The 10,153-nt window shown below is 36.1% G+C and overlaps 1 non-coding gene across 1 annotated transcript; it reads left to right on the top strand.

Moving 5' to 3' along the window:
• The first annotated feature begins 7,565 nt into the window (after positions 1–7,565).
• On the top strand, positions 7,566–7,683 carry LOC150076940 (U5 spliceosomal RNA). Its single transcript, XR_016547771.1, has one exon. It is a non-coding gene; the product is annotated as a U5 spliceosomal RNA (small nuclear RNA).
• The last annotated feature ends 2,470 nt before the right edge of the window (positions 7,684–10,153 follow it).

Raw genomic sequence — 10,153 nt, 5'->3', positions numbered from 1 at the left:
CTTAACTTATTTGTATAGATCAAATTACTGATAGGCGTTTTGGCTATCAGTAATTTGAACTAAAATCGTTTAAAATACTGCACTATCAAAGCAACTTGCAATGAACAGAAGTTTGTTCTGTTCTTAGCATTATATTTACTAGCAAGTTTCGGAGATAAAAGCAGAGTATGACAAAGTCCCTCCATGTTTCATAATTTTGAAACACCAATGTAACAATTTAGTGATTTTGTATATGTATTAAAACAAAAATATCTGAATCAATTTAAAAAATTAAATTTAGTTGTTTTCCATTAAAAACTGTTTAAACATTGACTAACGATTGAAACATTTACAGTCTTAATTCACAATCCATAGAACTAAAAAGGGGGGGGGGGATTATATTGAGGTGAATGTTTCTCAATCACTGGTAACATGATCTTAGAACACAAAAAGCAGAATCAAGACGTCGTAACCTTTCTGCGCAGTCTCTGGTCTACAGACTCATGTTCACTATCTCTTCTTTAAAAACGCAGCCTGAATATAAAATATCCCTATATATTTAAAATAAGAACATTATGTAATATAAAAAGATACGTTTAAAAGATTTAAAAATTTTTTAGAATCTCTAATATAACAAACAAAAATTATAACTTTATAAAATACCATTTTTTTAATTTATACAAGTATTATATATAATTCTTAGATTGATTTATTCAGTAGGAAATTGCCGCACACATAACAAAATTATTGTGTCAAGAGGGGCTGCATTAATTTGCGCCCCTAGTTAAAATTTTTGATGTAATAGCAGTAGCCATGGAAATGAACTTTTTTGAGGAAGATTTTCCCGAAGTTGGAGAAATAATTTCTTTTACTCCCACGCTGATACAAATGTATGCAAAGCAGTAACCATGGAAACTGTTGAGTATTTTGAGGAAGATTTCCCAGAACGGAAGTGGAAAGAATTTATTCCCATATTGAAATAGCAAACAAAGTTATAAATGAATGTAAAACACCATTATGCCGGCGTTTGTGGATTACAGCATAAGGCAATGTTTCGGGCACTGAAAAGGCAAAGCACAGATATCCCATATATTATGATTTTGAAAAAAATATATGAGAACGCTACCTCCTTTATTAGACTAGACAAAGGCAGTAGCAAATTTAAAATTGAGAAAGAAGTTCGACAAGGAGACACTATCTCCGAAGATGTTTACTGCTGCCCTTGAGGAAGCTTTCAGAAGATTAGACTGGTCGGAGAAAAGAGTCAATGTGAAGGGAGAGTACCTAAATCCGATCTGTCTTGTCTGAAGATAGTATAAATTTTGACTGAAAGGGATGCTTCGAGTGCCAAATTGATTTCTGGTAGACAAATGGCAACAGGATTGAGGCAGTGAATCATGAAAATTACTGATGTTGCTGCGAAGACCTCTGCAATTCCATTGAATGGTGTGTGTGTGTTCCATTATTTGGTTTTGTATGTGGAAGATGAATCTGGCTGCTTTTTATGAGCGTATTGATTACAACGGTCAAGTTTTAATTTTTCTTTTCTGAGAAATGTGAGATGTCCTGAGTCATTGCTATCATCCATATGATCATCCGCGTATATTTCAAGCAGTTCTTCTTGACTGTTAGCACCGTCTGTATCCATGCTTGTTAGGTGTCATTGCTTCCCTCAAAAGGATATGATTTTTGCAAATTTTCTGCTAATTGACAATGCGGAGGACTCTGGGATGGAATTGTAAGTGATGTATAATTGTTTTGTCTACTAAGTTCGGTTTAGATGGATGCTGGACCGAGAGTACTGATGGAGCCCAGTCTGTGACGTTTGGGGCGATGAACACTTCTGTCTGGCATGCCACTGATTCGCGACTGTGAGTGGTAGAAGAATAAGTGCATTTTGGCATACTGAAATTAACCTGTTTTCTCAGTGAGAGGCTTTAATTTTATATTTTTGCATTTTTTTTTTCTAACTTCCAGAGTTCACAATCTTTGGAGTAAATTGCTTAACCCTGCAATCAGGACATTGTGGTGTTGGTGCCTTGAATTCTGTTTGAGTTTTTCGCTCACAGTTTGGACATGTTGCTTCTCCACGGCACGGTGTCTGGGAATGGCGAAATTTCTGACATTTATAACATCTAGGGAAGAGAGGCCGTACAAATGGGGGTACACTGGATGCGCCGCACCAGGGCTCCGAATCTAGGCTGCCCAATCGAGGATGACATCAAAGTTTCGCCAAAAAATATACAAGCCCCCCTTAACTCTTTTGCATCCGGGTCCCCAATTTTCTTTGCACGTGCTAAGTGGATTTGGAATAAATGGCCAAATTACTTCAACTTCCACATGCGCTAGTTCAAGTAACCTGCTTTTACTGAAGCTGGTAGATTTGGTGTATTGAAAGTTAAGATTTTGTTCCGCGTTTCTGTATTTTCTGGTCATGATTTTTTTTTGTTTGAATGACATTTTGATCTTTTAGTCCCTGGACTGTTTTTTTTTTTTTTTTTTTCTTAAGAAACATTCAATAAATTCCATTCGGTGATCGCTCCCTTTGAAGAATCCACTGTGTTATGTTGGTGTGACTTGAATCGGAATTCCACTTAAAGAAGTTAGCTGTAATAATAGCTCAGAATATCTTGATTGTGAGTTCTCTATTAGTAAATCTCCTCACTGGTGAGTTTAACCATTTTCAATGAACTTTGCGGCATTTTGAAGGCATCTCTGATGATGAAAGGAGAGCTTGCTCACGGATTGGGCTGACAAATAATGCAATATGAGAAATGTTGGAGATTCCTGCTTCCTTGTGTCCTTTTTCACTCTCTTTGAAGAGAAGTCGTGGTCGGTGTCTTTACTGTAGTGTTGAGAGCCCTTCGGCTCTAAACATGGAAATACATCAGTTTCCATTTCTGCTCCTTTTAGCCCTCAGGGTTGGATTTCCCCCCAGGTTACCGGCCCCGCCACATGAACGAAGGAACTGTGCTACAGTGACCAACCGGTTATTGAATTTAGTGGAGTTGGTTAGTACAGCATATGATATATAGACTAGAAAGAGAAGGGTGGATTCCTTTTATGGGTTCTTACTTTGCAAGCACAGAACCACTTGAAGTAAAGAAAAGAGAAGAAAATCACGCAGGAAATAAAAGTATATTGCTTTCGAAGAGTACTCTGTAAATAGCAGAGAGAAAAATGTCGCTATAGCTTGCACTCGGGGCCGTAGCGAATGGCAATAGTTCTCAAAATGGTACACAGAAAGACCCAAAGTCTCATGGTCCAGCCTAGTCTGACATTCAATGATCATTGTGTTCACTACAGGTCTGTCGGGGAAGGGTTGTTCTTTGATTTTTTTTTTTTTTTTTTTATCGAAATGCCTCTTTGGCATTAGCACGCCTTTCATATTTGCACTCTGTGCTACTGGTTGAAAATTTAAAACTCATAAAATTCTATCGACAAATATAATACACGATTAAAAGTTTAAAGTGTGCTAACGGCTTGTCAAGACTGGCATCATCTCCAAAAATATCCATTAGAGACTGAATTGTACGTTGGGTATTTTGAAATATAGTTTTGATTGCTGTGTGTTTGATAAGCGTGAGCAGTTCCACACTATAGCGCAACCTCGATATAACGTATATATCAGGCGTCAGCTTTAATATCTGCGTTATGAGGAAAGCATTTACCAGCTGTTGTTTAAATAAAGAAGTTACATAACATCAAAAACAAAATCCACCGACATGTTCAAGCCATTCTAGAACTGTTTATTTCTCTTGATCTCTAATAGAAAAGTGTCCTGTTTGATGCTCTTTTAAATACCTGATTCGCAAACAAATATTCTAAAAGAGTAATAAGAGTTGAAATGAGTTTCCTGATGTAAGAGAACAATTGGTGATGTTAGAGAATGATTGAGTAATCATCGAGGATCCGTATTAAATAAGATACAACTGATGTTAATAATTTGTAAATTGAGAATAGTTGATGAGAGAGAGAGAGAGAGAGAGATAGTGTAGTGCACTGTAGTATTGTTCAAATATATGGATATTGGTATTCTTGTATGTAATTTTTTGTTTATTTTATGTAAATGCTGTATATAATGTTCATTAAAGGTTGTAAATTTTTTGTAAATAAATGGTGTCTTTAATGTTCTGCTAACACCCGCTTTACACACCCTACAATCTAGAGTTTTCTGTGAATTGCAGTCAGATTTGCGTTTTGTGGGCTGTTTGAGACCTCAGTAGGGTGGAGGTCTGGAGAAAAAAGGAAACCAAAAACAACCTCCCCCCAACACACACTTGAAGGTCACAGGATTCTCTTCCAAGGAAATTCTGTGGCAGTCCAGACCATATGAGCAATCTTGAATTTTAATCCATGTGCCTCTCTTTTGATTCATTTTGTGCAAAGATATGCTAGTCATGTGGAAAATATGTTTGTAATTCCTAAGCATGAATTTGCTCAAAATTCTTTTATATTATAATTTCTCGATGAACTAAAAACAGCATGGCATACATATATGCACACACTGTAAATACTTGGGACACTGTTTATGCGAAGTCATTTGCAATTTCTTTGCGAGTTGATATGTTCTCTTCATTCCAAGTGATAAGGAGAGAAATGATGGCGATTTAACTTTGAGTTTTTTAATATTTCCCTGATCAGTCGTCTTCTGTCGGTACCTTTGGTGATAGCGGATGCAAACTGCAATCCAAGATTCATTTTTTAGCTTGTGCAATGTGACGTGCCCCAAGTCTCTTGTAGTTGATATGGTTATTAGTTTTTGGACATTTGTGGAACAAATTCCATGCTTTATTTATTTATTTTTTTTTTTTTTTCTTCAATTGGTGCACTTTGTATTCCTCCATTGATTGGTACGTTTACGTTTTACTACATGCGATTTGCGGTATTGCTAATTTGTTGTGTTATTTGTTTTTTTATGCCATCAGTAACTGGTAAATTCTGCAGACTATCTGGTAGTGGTCGCTGCTGTTAGAGGTCTTCGATCAATGGTTGGAAGTAATACCCGGAACAGATGGAAAGATCAATGAAAGGTTGATCCTGTAGAAAAGTGGACATGCGTATGGAACCCGAGTTAAAAACGCTAAGGTTATGCTTATCAATTATTCAAGTAGTTTCCTTTCATTTGATGTGATCCCCAAAGTGTGTGGTGTGCATTAAAATCACCTAGCACATAGATAAACTTATTATACAGCTACCAACTCCACTCTAACTCCATTTCGGCATACAGTATTTGTGATCTGATTAGAGATATATGGAAACGAGAGTGAATGAGATGGTGTGAACTAGCAATGTAAACTGCAATGGCCTCTAAGTGAGTACGTGATGGTATGTGTTTGGATGGAATTCTAGACTCCACCAAAATGGCAACAGCTCTGTGAGCTGTATTTATTTCATCTGTGTCTTCTTCTGTAGAGATCAGAATTTTTAAAAGACGGGGACACTTTAGAATTCAAGTTGGTTTCTTGCAAACAGTATGTCTACTGAATTATAACGAGTGAAAAGTTCGTATATGTCATCAATATTGCCACGTAGTCCTGTACAATTCCATTGTAGAATGTTCTCCGTTATTTAAACTCCCTGTGTTGATAAAAATCAACTCAACATAGTTTTAATCTCCATTTAAACTGCCTAATCAAAGAAACCGCCCACAATAAATTCCTTCCCTTCACAACGCGTTGTGAAGTAATGCACTTTAGAATAAATATCGTTACAATGATTCAGGAAGTGTGCTTATTATGAATTACATTCAATTAGGTTCTAGTAGTCAAGTAGCTATTCAGTTTCCCCAAGTATTCCAGTAATTTGAATGCAACAGTGTAAAAGATATAGCAAAATTCAGATTTCAGTACTTCACTACAAAGATTCTGAATCAACATAAGGATCCAGTTATGTCAAAAACACTATTTTTCATTCCAGTACAACTTGGGAAAACATTCCCACTAATTCGTCTCGATTTCTGTAACTTTTCCATATTCTTCTAACGAGTTCTTGAATTATTATCATTATTAATTCCGTTTATTATTTTAGCAAATGTTTGCTTTCATCCGTTTTTACACAGCCGACCGGCTAGAAGTGTGTACAGAAAGGTAAGAATAGCAGTTATTTACAAAAGGGTAATTATTTAATTTTCAATGACTTCCACGGACGAATTAGCTTGTAGATATAGTGCTTTAATACTGAATGATGATGAGTACTGTTAAGGGTGAAAAAATGACTGATCAAAGCAGTAATGGTATATATGTAACCCTATTGGCCTGGTCTGTTTGCAAAATGGCCCTTGAGGGAGTGAACTTAATCACTTATTACAAATGTGGGGCTAGTGTGGGATCTGTCCTGCTGCAACTGGCCTTGCAGAAAGCAAGACAGATTCTTCTGGCTCCCCGTCAGGTCTTGTTGAATTGCCCACATCGCCGAGTAAGTTTCCGTTTTCATGATTGAATAGTGAGGCCCTCATCCCATGTTAAGTAGAGTTCTGTGTGAGACTTCACTATTTTTATCTGCAATCTGTTGATAGGCTCTGATGTCGTTTTTGATCCTCTTTTTCGTAATGGTGATTTGAGCTGATTTAGACATGTTTTGCTCCAGATCAATTTGCAGTAGATAGACTACAAGGCTGTTGGTCAGGGCGGAGACTCGTTGACTTAAGTTCGTATTAGTCATCTCGAAGGGATAACGCTCACTGGTTATGAATTTTCGAATGCTTTTCACTAAATGTGGGTGCACCATTCGATTATCAAAAAGAAATCCTTTCAATAAAATGTCTCGAGTAGTACATTCCTTACATACAACCGGGTATCGTCTTTGAGGCAAAAGTATGAATCCTTGTAATGTAGAAAGATTTATGGATTTCGTTGTACTTCTAAAGTACGACGTGTGCTTCTAAAGCAAAATTCTGGGGTTTTCTCTTGTATGAAAAGCTCATTCTTGAAAAAAGGGCAAAAAGACAATATAAAAAAGAAATATGCTAGCAGACGCGGCCCTAAAATTTTTGGCGTCGTAGAGATGGTATTATTAAATATTATTTATAATAAAAATTTTGAATGTTGGCGCCTCTAAGCTTACCAAGCCTATTTTGGTCCACTAGCCCTGTATGTCAGAAGGCATTTAGTCCCACCCTGAGAACGTTACCAGTTTCCCTTAATAGTTCGTGATTGTCTCAGACCTTTGTTTGTTATATTGCTGGAATTCCAAGGAAGGAATTTTCAGCGTTAAGTTTAAATTTATTTTGCTGACCTTTTAATTAAAAAGTGGAGTGAAAATAGTAATCAGAAAGCTACATCTTATCAACCAGTTACCATGATTTTAGTCGGTGGCTTCCTGTTTACCTTTTTTTTTTTTTTTTTTCATTACAGTATATGGAACTAAGCGTTAACACAGGTCGACTTTTTTTTTAACTAAAATATCAAATAAAATGTAATTTTATATTAAAAACAAAAAGAGAAATTAAATAATAGCTTGAATAAAGTAAATAAAAAAATTATTCCTTAAATAAACCTAATGAATTTCAAATGACTTTTAGTAAGCCATTTTATTTCTAGTATAAACTTCTTATATATATTTTTAGCGATGGAAAGGCAGTTGAATTGCTCAGGTTTCCCTTCAAAGTTCGTGATAATCTTTCGCCTTTTACTAAAGATTACCGTGGAGGGGAGCATTACAATGAGCCTAATGGCGAATTTTTGTGGTCCCACCTCGTGGGATTCCCCATTAAATCAAAAAATAGATCCAGTAATCCCGGCATACTTAAAGGGACCCAAGGCACATCAGCTGGGACCACGCTTACAGTCCCAGTGCTGCATTGGGTTTTTTTCTGTAAGGGTATGAAATTAATACCGATAAGAAATTTTTCAAAGGACAGAAGGTTTAGAACTTCTTACGCGGGAAAACGACCTAAGGGCATGAAATCTTAACTACACAAATAAAAATGAAAAGATACACGTACATAAGTTAAAGATGATTTTTAAGTACTATTTCAGAATTTACATTTTACTCTCTGCCTATGGAAAACATTTTTAAACTGAGGATTTCTTAGTTGCTGAACATTCTGTTCATTAAACTCATTACCAGGTTGGTAGAATGAACTGCTTTGGAGTTTAAACATACCTTAAAAGGTCACAATTACAACTATTCTATAATTCAGAACTTAAACGTGGTTTACGTGTACAATTATGGATATCGATGAAAACAGTTGCAATGTGTCACTTCCATTATATCAAAATGTTTATACTAAAAAGGTTTTAACGGTGAAAGCCTCACACTGCGGAAAATTCACTACAGGGGATCCTCGTTATCCAAGGATAATTGGTTCCAGAAAATTACACTTAAAGCGGGGACCAAATTTTCGTAACGTTTATTATTCAAATAAATGAAACTAGGCATAATATTTTTAGAGCTTGTTTCTATATTTATATAACATCGGTGTAGATACATCACTGACAACTCTTAAAGAAAAACTACGATAGTAGTGTTAAAGGCATCATTTCATCTGTATCTCATATTGTGGGAGCCTCCGTAGCGTGGTGGGCAGGAGCAGCAGCAGTGCGTAGCACACGCTTCTTGATTAGACCGGGGTTCAAACCAGTGACCACCAAATACGGAGGATGTGGAAAGGTCAGGGAATGACCACCGCATATCTCCGAGCAATATGGCCTTAGTTGCTAATGCTCCCAAAAAAAATCAAATCAATCTCATATTGTGCTCATCCTTCACATCGAGTTGCCCATGTATTCCAGTACCTCGACTAAGTAACGCTTCACTAATAGAGAAGACAATTGTCACTTATTCTCGGTGGGCCCCACCACTCAGACGGCACCGTTTCAAAGCTAGTCGGGTTTTCATCAGTGGGTGGGCAGGTACCCTGGTATTGCAAGTAGTGCAATACATGGGTAGCTCGTTGTGAAGGGTGAGTAGATATGGTGTATCTACACCGATATTATTAGGGTTCGGATTTTTATTACCTTAAAAATACCAAAACATGATGAAATATGTCATTAAATTTAACCAAATATGACCTTAAATATGACTAAATAATTTACCTTTTACATACCATATAAATGATAATACTTACTTTTTAATTATTTTAAAGTTGTACAACGACTTGTTATACAAATTTCTAACAAGTAATATAATGAAAATATCACAATTCGCAGGGTTTTTTTTTTTTGAAATATAAACATTAAAATAATTTTTTTTTTAAAACATACAAAAACCAAAATGTATAGGCTAAGGTACTAGGCTACTAACACTTAAGTTGAAAAGTACTTTAGCAACTTAAGTACAAGTCATGCATATTAAAACTAAATATGCATGAGCTTTAAATTTGGATGTCCATATGTGGAAGCATCCAAATATAAAAATTATAGACCTATTACCAGGTAATTAATAAATTTACTTATATAAACTGAATGCAGCAAGGCATAATATTTAAGATTCTATTTAATATCGGTGTAGATACGATAGTAGTGTGAAAAGCATAATTTCGTCTGTATCTCATATTGTGCTCTTCCTTCAAAACGAGTTGCCCATGTATTGCACTACCTCAACAAGTAACGCTTCACTAATACAGAAGACTTGTTAGTTGTCTTACTACCACCCACTGATGAAAAGTCAACTAGCTTTGAAACGGTGCCATCTGGGTGGTGGTACTCACTGCGAATAAGTTCTCATATTGTGCTCTTACTTCAAAACGAGTTGCCCAAGTATTGCACTACATATAATAAGTAACACTTCACTAATAGAGAAGCCTGTTGTTACTTGTCTTACCACCCCACCGATGAAAAGTCAACTAGCTTTGAAAAGGTGCCATCTGGGTGGTGGTACTCACTGCTAATAAGTGCTCATATTGTGATTTTCCTTCATAACGAGTTGCCCATGTATTGCACTACCTCTAATTAGTAACGTTTCACTAATAGAGAAGACTTATTACTTGTCTTACCACCACCCACTGATGAAAAGTCAACTAGCTTTGAAACGGTGCCATCTGGATGGTGGTACTCACTGCGAATAAGTGCTCATATTGTGCTCTTCCTTTAAAACGAGTTGCCCAAGTATTAATAAGTAATAAGTAACAATATAGTCTTGTCTATTAGTGAAGCGTTACCTATTCGAGGTAGTTCAATACAGGGGTAACTCGTTTGTGAAGGAAGAGCACAATATGAGATACAGACGAAAT

Source organism: Mastigoproctus giganteus, chromosome 12, assembly GCF_048544385.1.
Source record: "Mastigoproctus giganteus isolate SK-2022 chromosome 12, ASM4854438v1, whole genome shotgun sequence".
NCBI lineage: Eukaryota > Metazoa > Arthropoda > Arachnida > Uropygi > Thelyphonidae > Mastigoproctus > Mastigoproctus giganteus.
The sequence above is the reverse complement of the archived record's forward strand: the minus strand, read 5'-3'. Positions and strand labels throughout refer to the sequence as shown.